Here is a 15,678-nt window from a genome sequence, read left to right on the forward strand (position 1 = left end):
GGGGTCTGCGATCGGTGCTGCCCTGCAGTCAGTATTGCTGCAGCAGTGCCACCTGGAGTGCCCTTTGGATGCTTCAGGCAGGAGCCCTACAGTACGTACAACAGCTCGAAGCGTCCTCAGGGTGCTTCTGCATCCAAAGAGACAGCATCGGATCAATTGCGTAAACATCAACCGAGTACTCAGGATGGCCAGGCTGTTTGCGCTGCTGGGGCCAGGAAATTTGCATCAGACGATGCAGAGCCTGGCCTCGCCACTCCCAGAAAATAGAGGTACAACTTCCTGTTTTAGTGAAATCTACCCACCCCACACGTCTGCAGACTGTCCATCAGACTTGCGTCACAGAGGACACTGCGTGCGATCACACATGCGCCCACCATCGTAGACGTACATAAACCATTTGCTTTATGTACATCTTTGAATCAAGTCCTGCATACAGAGCAGTGGACATGATGCCGTGACAGAGGGTTGGACTGTCCAGCAGGGGCACAGGGGAAACCCTCGGCGGGCCCCACCTTCTCTTCTAGGGATCAGGTTCCAGATTGTGCACTTGAATGATAGATTACGCACATGTTGCCTTATAGTGCACAGGACTATGGTGTTTTTTCTGCATTACTGTTATTAATCTGGTACATTATTAAGCATGAACAAGCAGTTTTTACTATAAAATGATTAGCCAAGCCTCTGTGGCAGCTGGCCACCCCCCCCTCTGGAGACTGTCCACATCCTAAAATACGGTCCCCTACCATTGCAGTTCCCCGGTGGGCCCTTCATGCCCAAGGCAGACACTGCCGCGACAGGAGACTCGGGTGTATGGATGCAGTAGAGGGGGACACTGCCGTGACAGGAGTGCCAGGTGCCTATGTGCAGAGAAGGGGACAATGCCATGAGTCGTGACAGTTTTGCTTTTATTTTTTTGTGCTGGAGCTCAGAGCAGAGAGCTGCAGTGTTACATGGAGCACCACCTGCTGGCCATTCATGCAGAACTGCACTTGCCATATAGTGTTAAGAATACTTCCAGTTTGAAGTGACAATCCCCAAATAAGCTTCACTTGAAAATATTTTGAAGATATAAAGCCAGCTCAGTAATAGGGATAAATTACTACTAATGTGCCTGAATTTGCCACACAACAGGAATGGACATCAGAAAGCAATGATCCACAATCATCAATATTTTTTTTTGTTCCCTCCAATTGACAGTCCTTTTCAATTTGATTCTGTAGAAGTGAAAACCATCGGCCCCTTTGTTCCGATGGCTTGCTCCTAATGTTTGGTGATGTCACCATGTCCCTTGCAGGGATCCTTTGACATGAGCACATTATCAATGTTTTTGGGCACATCACATCATGCCACATGACAATGGCAGTACACATGGAGCCATAAGAAAATCTGTCATTAACAAGCATTAAAAACAACCACTCAGCTTGTAATCTCTTCCTCCATTTCTCCCATGATAGAAGAAAAGGAACGGTCATCAAAAGCAAACAGCAGCTACAATGAAGCAGCACTGAGAGCTCACTTCGCGCTCAGAAAAGATTACTATTGCTCTTCCTCATGGTTGGTAGGTCTGGACACTTTAGAGCACATTTCCAAAAGTTAAAAACTATAGAAATGATCCCTGAAAGTATAGTCTTAACCATAACAGCCTAGCATTTTTACTGCTGTGGGAAGGAGAGTCTTTTTAATATAATGGAGATTTTTAAAATGATCTCACAGTTGAACATATATTGAATATATCAGATAGTAAGAAACTATGCTGCCTTTAAAATGTGGACCAACGATGGACTCAGCTTTTCTTACAGAATGTATTCTTCTATGATTGTGCACTCACTTGCTCATCTGCATATTTAAGATACTCTGGCCAACCAGGAAGCACCTCTGAAACAGCCGAGACACAGCTTAAAGCAGCAACAACAGCCTCAGCTAATAACGGACTATGCACACAGAATGTCAGGATCACAAAACCAAACATATGTTATAGAGAAAAACAAAGTCTAAACACGTGCTTTTCTGGCATGGTGACAATTCTGCTTGGTAGATCACTAACGATCATGTTATATTTGCTGTGGGATGGGTGCTTTTGTTTCTGTTCCTCTACTGTTAGTTCATTTTACGCTGGGGGGATGTTCGATGCAACAGAACCTCATATGTAGGCTGGTATTTGAAGAGTAATAAGAGCGATAGATTACATAATATTAATGTAACAAAGATACTACCTTTTATATCTTTCTTTTATGACAAAAATGAGTAAACATGGGGAATAAACACGACAAATGACATACAAACCACCTCCTGCTTGCTTTTGGGTGTAATTTGTAATAAAACCATAAAGATATTCAAATGAACCATGTTAGTTTCACTGCTAGCCTTCATTTGGCATGGATTTCCTCTAAATGGTTTTCATATTAAAAAAAAGGGGGTTCCCCGAAATATGTACTGAAATGTTGCAACTACTCTACCTTACATCACAAATGCTTCCAAAATAATGTGTCCTCTGCTCCCCGGAAGGCTTCCCATCACGCCACAGCAGGTATGGACATCGGAAGCCTGGCATTAATTGGTTGCCGGGCTGATGACATCAAACGCAGCCATGCACATTGAATGATTGCAATGGTGTAACCATCAATTGCTTTACTGTGAACATGTGTAGAATCTTTCAGAGCTTTGTGCAAGCGTGCATTTACCTGAGCTGCGGACACCCCTTTCCGGGTGTCCGCAAATGCACAGAAGTACCTGAACATCGGATTGGCAACCATCGAATCCTCGCAATTTAGTGGAAAAGGGTACTTTGATCGAATTGGAAAGACTGTTGATTGGTAGCCATCGACCTCAAACGTCCATCCCTATGTCTTGTGAGCATGTACATAAATAGGTTGTGAAACAGAGGGTCTAATTCAGAGTTGTACGCAAACGCAGCCGTTTCCATACAACTGTGATGTTTGGTGATCTGTGACTGCGAGATTGCTCGCAGGGCCCCCTAAGCCTCAACATGATTCACATGCTGTGGCCAAAATGGTGTTATCCCACCCCTGTTTTGTAGGCTTGCCGAGGCCAGGGTCTGCGTCCTCCAGTGCAGAATTCCTGGTCTTGGCAGAGTGAAACCCCAGGCCATCCTGAGTAACCTGGTTGCTCAGATGGGCGATGTTCACGCAAGTGATCTAATGGCTGCTACTGCTTGCCGTACAACTTATAATCAGACCTAGAAACTCAGCACTTACACTGGACCAGGGCCATAACTAGGGGTCTGCGATCGGTGCTGCCCTGCAGTCAGTATTGCTGCAGCAGTGCCACCTGGAGTGCCCTTTGGATGCTTCAGGCAGGAGCCCTACAGTACGTACAACAGCTCGAAGCGTCCTCAGGGTGCTTCTGCATCCAAAGAGACAGCATCGGATCAATTGCGTAAACATCAACCGAGTACTCAGGATGGCCAGGCTGTTTGCGCTGCTGGGGCCAGGAAATTTGCATCAGACGATGCAGAGCCTGGCCTCGCCACTCCCAGAAAATAGAGGTACAACTTCCTGTTTTAGTGAAATCTACCCACCCCACACGTCTGCAGACTGTCCATCAGACTTGCGTCACAGAGGACACTGCGTGCGATCACACATGCGCCCACCATCGTAGACGTACATAAACCATTTGCTTTATGTACATCTTTGAATCAAGTCCTGCATACAGAGCAGTGGACATGATGCCGTGACAGAGGGTTGGACTGTCCAGCAGGGGCACAGGGGAAACCCTCGGCGGGCCCCACCTTCTCTTCTAGGGATCAGGTTCCAGATTGTGCACTTGAATGATAGATTACGCACATGTTGCCTTATAGTGCACAGGACTATGGTGTTTTTTCTGCATTACTGTTATTAATCTGGTACATTATTAAGCATGAACAAGCAGTTTTTACTATAAAATGATTAGCCAAGCCTCTGTGGCAGCTGGCCACCCCCCCCTCTGGAGACTGTCCACATCCTAAAATACGGTCCCCTACCATTGCAGTTCCCCGGTGGGCCCTTCATGCCCAAGGCAGACACTGCCGCGACAGGAGACTCGGGTGTATGGATGCAGTAGAGGGGGACACTGCCGTGACAGGAGTGCCAGGTGCCTATGTGCAGAGAAGGGGACAATGCCATGAGTCGTGACAGTTTTGCTTTTATTTTTTTGTGCTGGAGCTCAGAGCAGAGAGCTGCAGTGTTACATGGAGCACCACCTGCTGGCCATTCATGCAGAACTGCACTTGCCATATAGTGTTAAGAATACTTCCAGTTTGAAGTGACAATCCCCAAATAAGCTTCACTTGAAAATATTTTGAAGATATAAAGCCAGCTCAGTAATAGGGATAAATTACTACTAATGTGCCTGAATTTGCCACACAACAGGAATGGACATCAGAAAGCAATGATCCACAATCATCAATATTTTTTTTTGTTCCCTCCAATTGACAGTCCTTTTCAATTTGATTCTGTAGAAGTGGAAACCATCTGCCCCTTTGTTCCGATGGCTTGCTCCTAATGTTTGGTGATGTCACCATGTCCCTTGCAGGGATCCTTTGACATGAGCACATTATCAATGTTTTTGGGCACATCACATCATGCCACATGACAATGGCAGTACACATGGAGCCATAAGAAAATCTGTCATTAACAAGCATTAAAAACAACCACTCAGCTTGTAATCTCTTCCTCCATTTCTCCCATGATAGAAGAAAAGGAACGGTCATCAAAAGCAAACAGCAGCTACAATGAAGCAGCACTGAGAGCTCACTTCGCGCTCAGAAAAGATTACTATTGCTCTTCCTCATGGTTGGTAGGTCTGGACACTTTAGAGCACATTTCCAAAAGTTAAAAACTATAGAAATGATCCCTGAAAGTATAGTCTTAACCATAACAGCCTAGCATTTTTACTGCTGTGGGAAGGAGAGTCTTTTTAATATAATGGAGATTTTTAAAATGATCTCACAGTTGAACATATATTGAATATATCAGATAGTAAGAAACTATGCTGCCTTTAAAATGTGGACCAACGATGGACTCAGCTTTTCTTACAGAATGTATTCTTCTATGATTGTGCACTCACTTGCTCATCTGCATATTTAAGATACTCTGGCCAACCAGGAAGCACCTCTGAAACAGCCGAGACACAGCTTAAAGCAGCAACAACAGCCTCAGCTAATAACGGACTATGCACACAGAATGTCAGGATCACAAAACCAAACATATGTTATAGAGAAAAACAAAGTCTAAACACGTGCTTTTCTGGCATGGTGACAATTCTGCTTGGTAGATCACTAACGATCATGTTATATTTGCTGTGGGATGGGTGCTTTTGTTTCTGTTCCTCTACTGTTAGTTCATTTTACGCTGGGGGGATGTTCGATGCAACAGAACCTCATATGTAGGCTGGTATTTGAAGAGTAATAAGAGCGATAGATTACATAATATTAATGTAACAAAGATACTACCTTTTATATCTTTCTTTTATGACAAAAATGAGTAAACATGGGGAATAAACACGACAAATGACATACAAACCACCTCCTGCTTGCTTTTGGGTGTAATTTGTAATAAAACCATAAAGATATTCAAATGAACCATGTTAGTTTCACTGCTAGCCTTCATTTGGCATGGATTTCCTCTAAATGGTTTTCATATTAAAAAAAGGGGGTTCCCCGAAATATGTACTGAAATGTTGCAACTACTCTACCTTACATCACAAATGCTTCCAAAATAATGTGTCCTCTGCTCCCCGGAAGGCTTCCCATCACGCCACAGCAGGTATGGACATCGGAAGCCTGGCATTAATTGGTTGCCGGGCTGATGACATCAAACGCAGCCATGCACATTGAATGATTGCAATGGTGTAACCATCAATTGCTTTACTGTGAACATGTGTAGAATCTTTCAGAGCTATGTGCAAGCGTGCATTTACCTGAGCTGCGGACACCCCTTTCCGGGTGTCCGCAAATGCACAGAAGTACCTGAACATCGGATTGGCAACCATCGAATCCTCGCAATTTAGTGGAAAAGGGTACTTTGATCGAATTGGAAAGACTGTTGATTGGTAGCCATCGACCTCAAACGTCCATCCCTATGTCTTGTGAGCATGTACATAAATAGGTTGTGAAACAGAGGGTCTAATTCAGAGTTGTACGCAAACGCAGCCGTTTCCATACAACTGTGATGTTTGGTGATCTGTGACTGCGAGATTGCTCGCAGGGCCCCCTAAGCCTCAACATGATTCACATGCTGTGGCCAAAATGGTGTTATCCCACCCCTGTTTTGTAGGCTTGCCGAGGCCAGGGTCTGCGTCCTCCAGTGCAGAATTCCTGGTCTTGGCAGAGTGAAACCCCAGGCCATCCTGAGTAACCTGGTTGCTCAGATGGGCGATGTTCACGCAAGTGATCTAATGGCTGCTACTGCTTGCCGTACAACTTATAATCAGACCTAGAAACTCAGCACTTACACTGGACCAGGGCCATAACTAGGGGTCTGCGATCGGTGCTGCCCTGCAGTCAGTATTGCTGCAGCAGTGCCACCTGGAGTGCCCTTTGGATGCTTCAGGCAGGAGCCCTACAGTACGTACAACAGCTCGAAGCGTCCTCAGGGTGCTTCTGCATCCAAAGAGACAGCATCGGATCAATTGCGTAAACATCAACCGAGTACTCAGGATGGCCAGGCTGTTTGCGCTGCTGGGGCCAGGAAATTTGCATCAGACGATGCAGAGCCTGGCCTCGCCACTCCCAGAAAATAGAGGTACAACTTCCTGTTTTAGTGAAATCTACCCACCCCACACGTCTGCAGACTGTCCATCAGACTTGCGTCACAGAGGACACTGCGTGCGATCACACATGCGCCCACCATCGTAGACGTACATAAACCATTTGCTTTATGTACATCTTTGAATCAAGTCCTGCATACAGAGCAGTGGACATGATGCCGTGACAGAGGGTTGGACTGTCCAGCAGGGGCACAGGGGAAACCCTCGGCGGGCCCCACCTTCTCTTCTAGGGATCAGGTTCCAGATTGTGCACTTGAATGATAGATTACGCACATGTTGCCTTATAGTGCACAGGACTATGGTGTTTTTTCTGCATTACTGTTATTAATCTGGTACATTATTAAGCATGAACAAGCAGTTTTTACTATAAAATGATTAGCCAAGCCTCTGTGGCAGCTGGCCACCCCCCCCTCTGGAGACTGTCCACATCCTAAAATACGGTCCCCTACCATTGCAGTTCCCCGGTGGGCCCTTCATGCCCAAGGCAGACACTGCCGCGACAGGAGACTCGGGTGTATGGATGCAGTAGAGGGGGACACTGCCGTGACAGGAGTGCCAGGTGCCTATGTGCAGAGAAGGGGACAATGCCATGAGTCGTGACAGTTTTGCTTTTATTTTTTTGTGCTGGAGCTCAGAGCAGAGAGCTGCAGTGTTACATGGAGCACCACCTGCTGGCCATTCATGCAGAACTGCACTTGCCATATAGTGTTAAGAATACTTCCAGTTTGAAGTGACAATCCCCAAATAAGCTTCACTTGAAAATATTTTGAAGATATAAAGCCAGCTCAGTAATAGGGATAAATTACTACTAATGTGCCTGAATTTGCCACACAACAGGAATGGACATCAGAAAGCAATGATCCACAATCATCAATATTTTTTTTGTTCCCTCCAATTGACAGTCCTTTTCAATTTGATTCTGTAGAAGTGGAAACCATCGGCCCCTTTGTTCCGATGGCTTGCTCCTAATGTTTGGTGATGTCACCATGTCCCTTGCAGGGATCCTTTGACATGAGCACATTATCAATGTTTTTGGGCACATCACATCATGCCACATGACAATGGCAGTACACATGGAGCCATAAGAAAATCTGTCATTAACAAGCATTAAAAACAACCACTCAGCTTGTAATCTCTTCCTCCATTTCTCCCATGATAGAAGAAAAGGAACGGTCATCAAAAGCAAACAGCAGCTACAATGAAGCAGCACTGAGAGCTCACTTCGCGCTCAGAAAAGATTACTATTGCTCTTCCTCATGGTTGGTAGGTCTGGACACTTTAGAGCACATTTCCAAAAGTTAAAAACTATAGAAATGATCCCTGAAAGTATAGTCTTAACCATAACAGCCTAGCATTTTTACTGCTGTGGGAAGGAGAGTCTTTTTAATATAATGGAGATTTTTAAAATGATCTCACAGTTGAACATATATTGAATATATCAGATAGTAAGAAACTATGCTGCCTTTAAAATGTGGACCAACGATGGACTCAGCTTTTCTTACAGAATGTATTCTTCTATGATTGTGCACTCACTTGCTCATCTGCATATTTAAGATACTCTGGCCAACCAGGAAGCACCTCTGAAACAGCCGAGACACAGCTTAAAGCAGCAACAACAGCCTCAGCTAATAACGGACTATGCACACAGAATGTCAGGATCACAAAACCAAACATATGTTATAGAGAAAAACAAAGTCTAAACACGTGCTTTTCTGGCATGGTGACAATTCTGCTTGGTAGATCACTAACGATCATGTTATATTTGCTGTGGGATGGGTGCTTTTGTTTCTGTTCCTCTACTGTTAGTTCATTTTACGCTGGGGGGATGTTCGATGCAACAGAACCTCATATGTAGGCTGGTATTTGAAGAGTAATAAGAGCGATAGATTACATAATATTAATGTAACAAAGATACTACCTTTTATATCTTTCTTTTATGACAAAAATGAGTAAACATGGGGAATAAACACGACAAATGACATACAAACCACCTCCTGCTTGCTTTTGGGTGTAATTTGTAATAAAACCATAAAGATATTCAAATGAACCATGTTAGTTTCACTGCTAGCCTTCATTTGGCATGGATTTCCTCTAAATGGTTTTCATATTAAAAAAAAGGGGGTTCCCCGAAATATGTACTGAAATGTTGCAACTACTCTACCTTACATCACAAATGCTTCCAAAATAATGTGTCCTCTGCTCCCCGGAAGGCTTCCCATCACGCCACAGCAGGTATGGACATCGGAAGCCTGGCATTAATTGGTTGCCGGGCTGATGACATCAAACGCAGCCATGCACATTGAATGATTGCAATGGTGTAACCATCAATTGCTTTACTGTGAACATGTGTAGAATCTTTCAGAGCTTTGTGCAACCGTGCATTTACCTGAGCTGCGGACACCCCTTTCCGGGTGTCCGCAAATGCACAGAAGTACCTGAACATCGGATTGGCAACCATCGAATCCTCGCAATTTAGTGGAAAAGGGTACTTTGATCGAATTGGAAAGACTGTTGATTGGTAGCCATCGACCTCAAACGTCCATCCCTATGTCTTGTGAGCATGTACATAAATAGGTTGTGAAACAGAGGGTCTAATTCAGAGTTGTACGCAAACGCAGCCGTTTCCATACAACTGTGATGTTTGGTGATCTGTGACTGCGAGATTGCTCGCAGGGCCCCCTAAGCCTCAACATGATTCACATGCTGTGGCCAAAATGGTGTTATCCCACCCCTGTTTTGTAGGCTTGCCGAGGCCAGGGTCTGCGTCCTCCAGTGCAGAATTCCTGGTCTTGGCAGAGTGAAACCCCAGGCCATCCTGAGTAACCTGGTTGCTCAGATGGGCGATGTTCATGCAAGTGATCTAATGGCTGCTACTGCTTGCCGTACAACTTATAATCAGACCTAGAAACTCAGCACTTACACTGGACCAGGGCCATAACTAGGGGTCTGCGATCGGTGCTGCCCTGCAGTCAGTATTGCTGCAGCAGTGCCACCTGGAGTGCCCTTTGGATGCTTCAGGCAGGAGCCCTACAGTACGTACAACAGCTCGAAGCGTCCTCAGGGTGCTTCTGCATCCAAAGAGACAGCATCGGATCAATTGCGTAAACATCAACCGAGTACTCAGGATGGCCAGGCTGTTTGCGCTGCTGGGGCCAGGAAATTTGCATCAGACGATGCAGAGCCTGGCCTCGCCACTCCCAGAAAATAGAGGTACAACTTCCTGTTTTAGTGAAATCTACCCACCCCACACATCTGCAGACTGTCCATCAGACTTGCGTCACAGAGGACACTGCGTGCGATCACACATGCGCCCACCATCGTAGACGTACATAAACCATTTGCTTTATGTACATCTTTGAATCAAGTCCTGCATACAGAGCAGTGGACATGATGCCGTGACAGAGGGTTGGACTGTCCAGCAGGGGCACAGGGGAAACCCTCGGCGGGCCCCACCTTCTCTTCTAGGGATCAGGTTCCAGATTGTGCACTTGAATGATAGATTACGCACATGTTGCCTTATAGTGCACAGGACTATGGTGTTTTTTCTGCATTACTGTTATTAATCTGGTACATTATTAAGCATGAACAAGCAGTTTTTACTATAAAATGATTAGCCAAGCCTCTGTGGCAGCTGGCCACCCCCCCCTCTGGAGACTGTCCACATCCTAAAATACGGTCCCCTACCATTGCAGTTCCCCGGTGGGCCCTTCATGCCCAAGGCAGACACTGCCGCGACAGGAGACTCGGGTGTATGGATGCAGTAGAGGGGGACACTGCCGTGACAGGAGTGCCAGGTGCCTATGTGCAGAGAAGGGGACAATGCCATGAGTCGTGACAGTTTTGCTTTTATTTTTTTGTGCTGGAGCTCAGAGCAGAGAGCTGCAGTGTTACATGGAGCACCACCTGCTGGCCATTCATGCAGAACTGCACTTGCCATATAGTGTTAAGAATACTTCCAGTTTGAAGTGACAATCCCCAAATAAGCTTCACTTGAAAATATTTTGAAGATATAAAGCCAGCTCAGTAATAGGGATAAATCACTACTAATGTGCCTGAATTTGCCACACAACAGGAATGGACATCAGAAAGCAATGATCCACAATCATCAATATTTTTTTTGTTCCCTCCAATTGACAGTCCTTTTCAATTTGATTCTGTAGAAGTGGAAACCATCGGCCCCTTTGTTCCGATGGCTTGTTCCTAATGTTTGGTGATGTCACCATGTCCCTTGCAGGGATCCTTTGACATGAGCACATTATCAATGTTTTTGGGCACATCGCATCATGCCACATGACAATAGCAGTACACATGGAGCCATAAGAAAATCTGTCATTAACAAGCATTAAAAACAACCACTCAGCTTGTAATCTCTTCCTCCATTTCTCCCATGATAGAAGAAAAGGAACGGTCATCAAAAGCAAACAGCAGCTACAATGAAGCAGCACTGAGAGCTCACTTCGCGCTCAGAAAAGATTACTATTGCTCTTCCTCATGGTTGGTAGGTCTGGACACTTTAGAGCACATTTCCAAAAGTTAAAAACTATAGAAATGATCCCTGAAAGTATAGTCTTAACCATAACAGCCTAGCATTTTTACTGCTGTGGGAAGGAGAGTCTTTTTAATATAATGGAGATTTTTAAAATGATCTCACAGTTGAACATATATTGAATATATCAGATAGTAAGAAACTATGCTGCCTTTAAAATGTGGACCAACGATGGACTCAGCTTTTCTTACAGAATGTATTCTTCTATGATTGTGCACTCACTTGCTCATCTGCATATTTAAGATACTCTGGCCAACCAGGAAGCACCTCTGAAACAGCCGAGACACAGCTTAAAGCAGCAACAACAGCCTCAGCTAATAACGGACTATGCACACAGAATGTCAGGATCACAAAACCAAACATATGTTATAGAGAAAAACAAAGTCTAAACACGTGCTTTTCTGGCATGGTGACAATTCTGCTTGGTAGATCACGAACGATCATGTTATATTTGCTGTGGGATGGGTGCTTTTGTTTCTGTTCGTCTACTGTTAGTTCATTTTACGCTGGGGGGATGTTCGATGCAAAAGAACCTCATATGTAGGCTGGTATTTGAAGAGTAATAAGAGCGATAGATTACATAATATTAATGTAACAAAGATACTACCTTTTATATCTTTCTTTTATGACAAAAATGAGTAAACATGGGGAATAAACACGACAAATGACATACAAACCACCTCCTGCTTGCTTTTGGGTGTAATTTGTAATAAAACCATAAAGATATTCAAATGAACCATGTTAGTTTCACCGCTAGCCTTCATTTGGCATGGATTTCCTCTAAATGGTTTTCATATTAAAAAAAAGGGGGTTCCCCGAAATATGTACTGAAATGTTGCAACTACTCTACCTTACATCACAAATGCTTCCAAAATAATGTGTCCTCTGCTCCCCGGAAGGCTTCCCATCACGCCACAGCAGGTATGGACATCGGAAGCCTGGCATTAATTGGTTGCCGGGCTGATGACATCAAACGCAGCCATGCACATTGAATGATTGCAATGGTGTAACCATCAATTGCTTTACTGTGAACATGTGTAGAATCTTTCAGAGCTTTGTGCAAGCGTGCATTTACCCGAGCTGCGGACACCCCTTTCCGGGTGTCCGCAAATGCACAGAAGTACCTGAACATCGGATTGGCAACCATCGAATCCTCGCAATTTAGTGGAAAAGGGTACTTTGATCGAATTGGAAAGACTGTTGATTGGTAGCCATCGACCTCAAACGTCCATCCCTATGTCTTGTGAGCATGTACATAAATAGGTTGTGAAACAGAGGGTCTAATTCAGAGTTGTACGCAAACGCAGCCGTTTCCATACAACTGTGATGTTTGGTGATCTGTGACTGCGAGATTGCTCGCAGGGCCCCCTAAGCCTCAACATGATTCACATGCTGTGGCCAAAATGGTGTTATCCCACCCCTGTTTTGTAGGCTTGCCGAGGCCAGGGTCTGCGTCCTCCAGTGCAGAATTCCTGGTCTTGGCAGAGTGAAACCCCAGGCCATCCTGAGTAACCTGGTTGCTCAGATGGGCGATGTTCACGCAAGTGATCTAATGGCTGCTACTGCTTGCCGTACAACTTATAATCAGACCTAGAAACTCAGCACTTACACTGGACCAGGGCCATAACTAGGGGTCTGCGATCGGTGCTGCCCTGCAGTCAGTATTGCTGCAGCAGTGCCACCTGGAGTGCCCTTTGGATGCTTCAGGCAGGAGCCCTACAGTACGTACAACAGCTCGAAGCGTCCTCAGGGTGCTTCTGCATCCAAAGAGACAGCATCGGATCAATTGCGTAAACATCAACCGAGTACTCAGGATGGCCAGGCTGTTTGCGCTGCTGGGGCCAGGAAATTTGCATCAGACGATGCAGAGCCTGGCCTCGCCACTCCCAGAAAATAGAGGTACAACTTCCTGTTTTAGTGAAATCTACCCACCCTACACGTCTGCAGACTGTCCATCAGACTTGCGTCACAGAGGACACTGCGTGCGATCACACATGCGCCCACCATCGTAGACGTACATAAACCATTTGCTTTATGTACATCTTTGAATCAAGTCCTGCATACAGAGCAGTGGACATGATGCCGTGACAGAGGGTTGGACTGTCCAGCAGGGGCACAGGGGAAACCCTCGGCGGGCCCCACCTTCTCTTCTAGGGATCAGGTTCCAGATTGTGCACTTGAATGATAGATTACGCACATGTTGCCTTATAGTGCACAGGACTATGGTGTTTTTTCTGCATTACTGTTATTAATCTGGTACATTATTAAGCATGAACAAGCAGTTTTTACTATAAAATGATTAGCCAAGCCTCTGTGGCAGCTGGCCACCCCCCCCCCTCTGGAGACTGTCCACATCCTAAAATACGGTCCCCTACCATTGCAGTTCCCCGGTGGGCCCTTCATGCCCAAGGCAGACACTGCCGCGACAGGAGACTCGGGTGTATGGATGCAGTAGAGGGGGACACTGCCGTGACAGGAGTGCCAGGTGCCTATGTGCAGAGAAGGGGACAATGCCATGAGTCGTGACAGTTTTGCTTTTATTTTTTTGTGCTGGAGCTCAGAGCAGAGAGCTGCAGTGTTACATGGAGCACCACCTGCTGGCCATTCATGCAGAACTGCACTTGCCATATAGTGTTAAGAATACTTCCAGTTTGAAGTGACAATCCCCAAATAAGCTTCACTTGAAAATATTTTGAAGATATAAAGCCAGCTCAGTAATAGGGATAAATCACTACTAATGTGCCTGAATTTGCCACACAACAGGAATGGACATCAGAAAGCAATGATCCACAATCATCAATATTTTTTTTGTTCCCTCCAATTGACAGTCCTTTTCAATTTGATTCTGTAGAAGTGGAAACCATCGGCCCCTTTGTTCCGATGGCTTGTTCCTAATGTTTGGTGATGTCACCATGTCCCTTGCAGGGATCCTTTGACATGAGCACATTATCAATGTTTTTGGGCACATCGCATCATGCCACATGACAATAGCAGTACACATGGAGCCATAAGAAAATCTGTCATTAACAAGCATTAAAAACAACCACTCAGCTTGTAATCTCTTCCTCCATTTCTCCCATGATAGAAGAAAAGGAACGGTCATCAAAAGCAAACAGCAGCTACAATGAAGCAGCACTGAGAGCTCACTTCGCGCTCAGAAAAGATTACTATTGCTCTTCCTCATGGTTGGTAGGTCTGGACACTTTAGAGCACATTTCCAAAAGTTAAAAACTATAGAAATGATCCCTGAAAGTATAGTCTTAACCATAACAGCCTAGCATTTTTACTGCTGTGGGAAGGAGAGTCTTTTTAATATAATGGAGATTTTTAAAATGATCTCACAGTTGAACATATATTGAATATATCAGATAGTAAGAAACTATGCTGCCTTTAAAATGTGGACCAACGATGGACTCAGCTTTTCTTACAGAATGTATTCTTCTATGATTGTGCACTCACTTGCTCATCTGCATATTTAAGATACTCTGGCCAACCAGGAAGCACCTCTGAAACAGCCGAGACACAGCTTAAAGCAGCAACAACAGCCTCAGCTAATAACGGACTATGCACACAGAATGTCAGGATCACAAAACCAAACATATGTTATAGAGAAAAACAAAGTCTAAACACGTGCTTTTCTGGCATGGTGACAATTCTGCTTGGTAGATCACGAACGATCATGTTATATTTGCTGTGGGATGGGTGCTTTTGTTTCTGTTCGTCTACTGTTAGTTCATTTTACGCTGGGGGGATGTTCGATGCAAAAGAACCTCATATGTAGGCTGGTATTTGAAGAGTAATAAGAGCGATAGATTACATAATATTAATGTAACAAAGATACTACCTTTTATATCTTTCTTTTATGACAAAAATGAGTAAACATGGGGAATAAACACGACAAATGACATACAAACCACCTCCTGCTTGCTTTTGGGTGTAATTTGTAATAAAACCATAAAGATATTCAAATGAACCATGTTAGTTTCACCGCTAGCCTTCATTTGGCATGGATTTCCTCTAAATGGTTTTCTTATTAAAAAAAAGGGGGTTCCCCAAAATATGTACTGAAATGTTGCAACTACTCTACCTTACATCACAAATGCTTCCAAAATAATGTGTCCTCTGCTCCCCGGAAGGCTTCCCATCACGCCACAGCAGGTATGGACATCGGAAGCCTGGCATTAATTGGTTGCCGGGCTGATGACATCAAACGCAGCCATGCACATTGAATGATTGCAATGGTGTAACCATCAATTGCTTTACTGTGAACATGTGTAGAATCTTTCAGAGCTTTGTGCAAGCGTGCATTTACCCGAGCTGCGGACACCCCTTTCCGGGTGTCCGCAAATGCACAGAAGTACCTGAAC

General features: G+C 44.8%; 5 non-coding genes across 5 annotated transcripts; all 5 read right to left on the minus strand.

The window, feature by feature from the left end:
- Window positions 1–1,411: 1,411 nt before the first annotated feature.
- Window positions 1,412–1,631, minus strand: LOC135052924 (small nucleolar RNA U3). Its single transcript, XR_010242347.1, has one exon. It is a non-coding gene; the product is annotated as a small nucleolar RNA U3 (small nucleolar RNA).
- Window positions 1,632–4,647: 3,016 nt separating this feature from the next.
- Window positions 4,648–4,867, minus strand: LOC135052925 (small nucleolar RNA U3). The gene has a single exon (XR_010242348.1). It is a non-coding gene; the product is annotated as a small nucleolar RNA U3 (small nucleolar RNA).
- A 3,014-nt stretch (window positions 4,868–7,881) lies between these two features.
- On the minus strand, window positions 7,882–8,101 carry LOC135052926 (small nucleolar RNA U3). Its single transcript, XR_010242349.1, has one exon. It is a non-coding gene; the product is annotated as a small nucleolar RNA U3 (small nucleolar RNA).
- Window positions 8,102–11,116: 3,015 nt separating this feature from the next.
- Window positions 11,117–11,336, minus strand: LOC135052927 (small nucleolar RNA U3). Its single transcript, XR_010242350.1, has one exon. It is a non-coding gene; the product is annotated as a small nucleolar RNA U3 (small nucleolar RNA).
- Window positions 11,337–14,353: 3,017 nt separating this feature from the next.
- LOC135052928 (small nucleolar RNA U3) lies at window positions 14,354–14,573 on the minus strand. Its single transcript, XR_010242351.1, has one exon. It is a non-coding gene; the product is annotated as a small nucleolar RNA U3 (small nucleolar RNA).
- Between the last annotated feature and the right edge of the window lie 1,105 nt (window positions 14,574–15,678).

The sequence above is a fragment of the Pseudophryne corroboree genome, chromosome 2 (genome assembly GCF_028390025.1).
Source record: "Pseudophryne corroboree isolate aPseCor3 chromosome 2, aPseCor3.hap2, whole genome shotgun sequence".
NCBI classification, from domain to species: Eukaryota; Metazoa; Chordata; class Amphibia; order Anura; family Myobatrachidae; genus Pseudophryne; species Pseudophryne corroboree.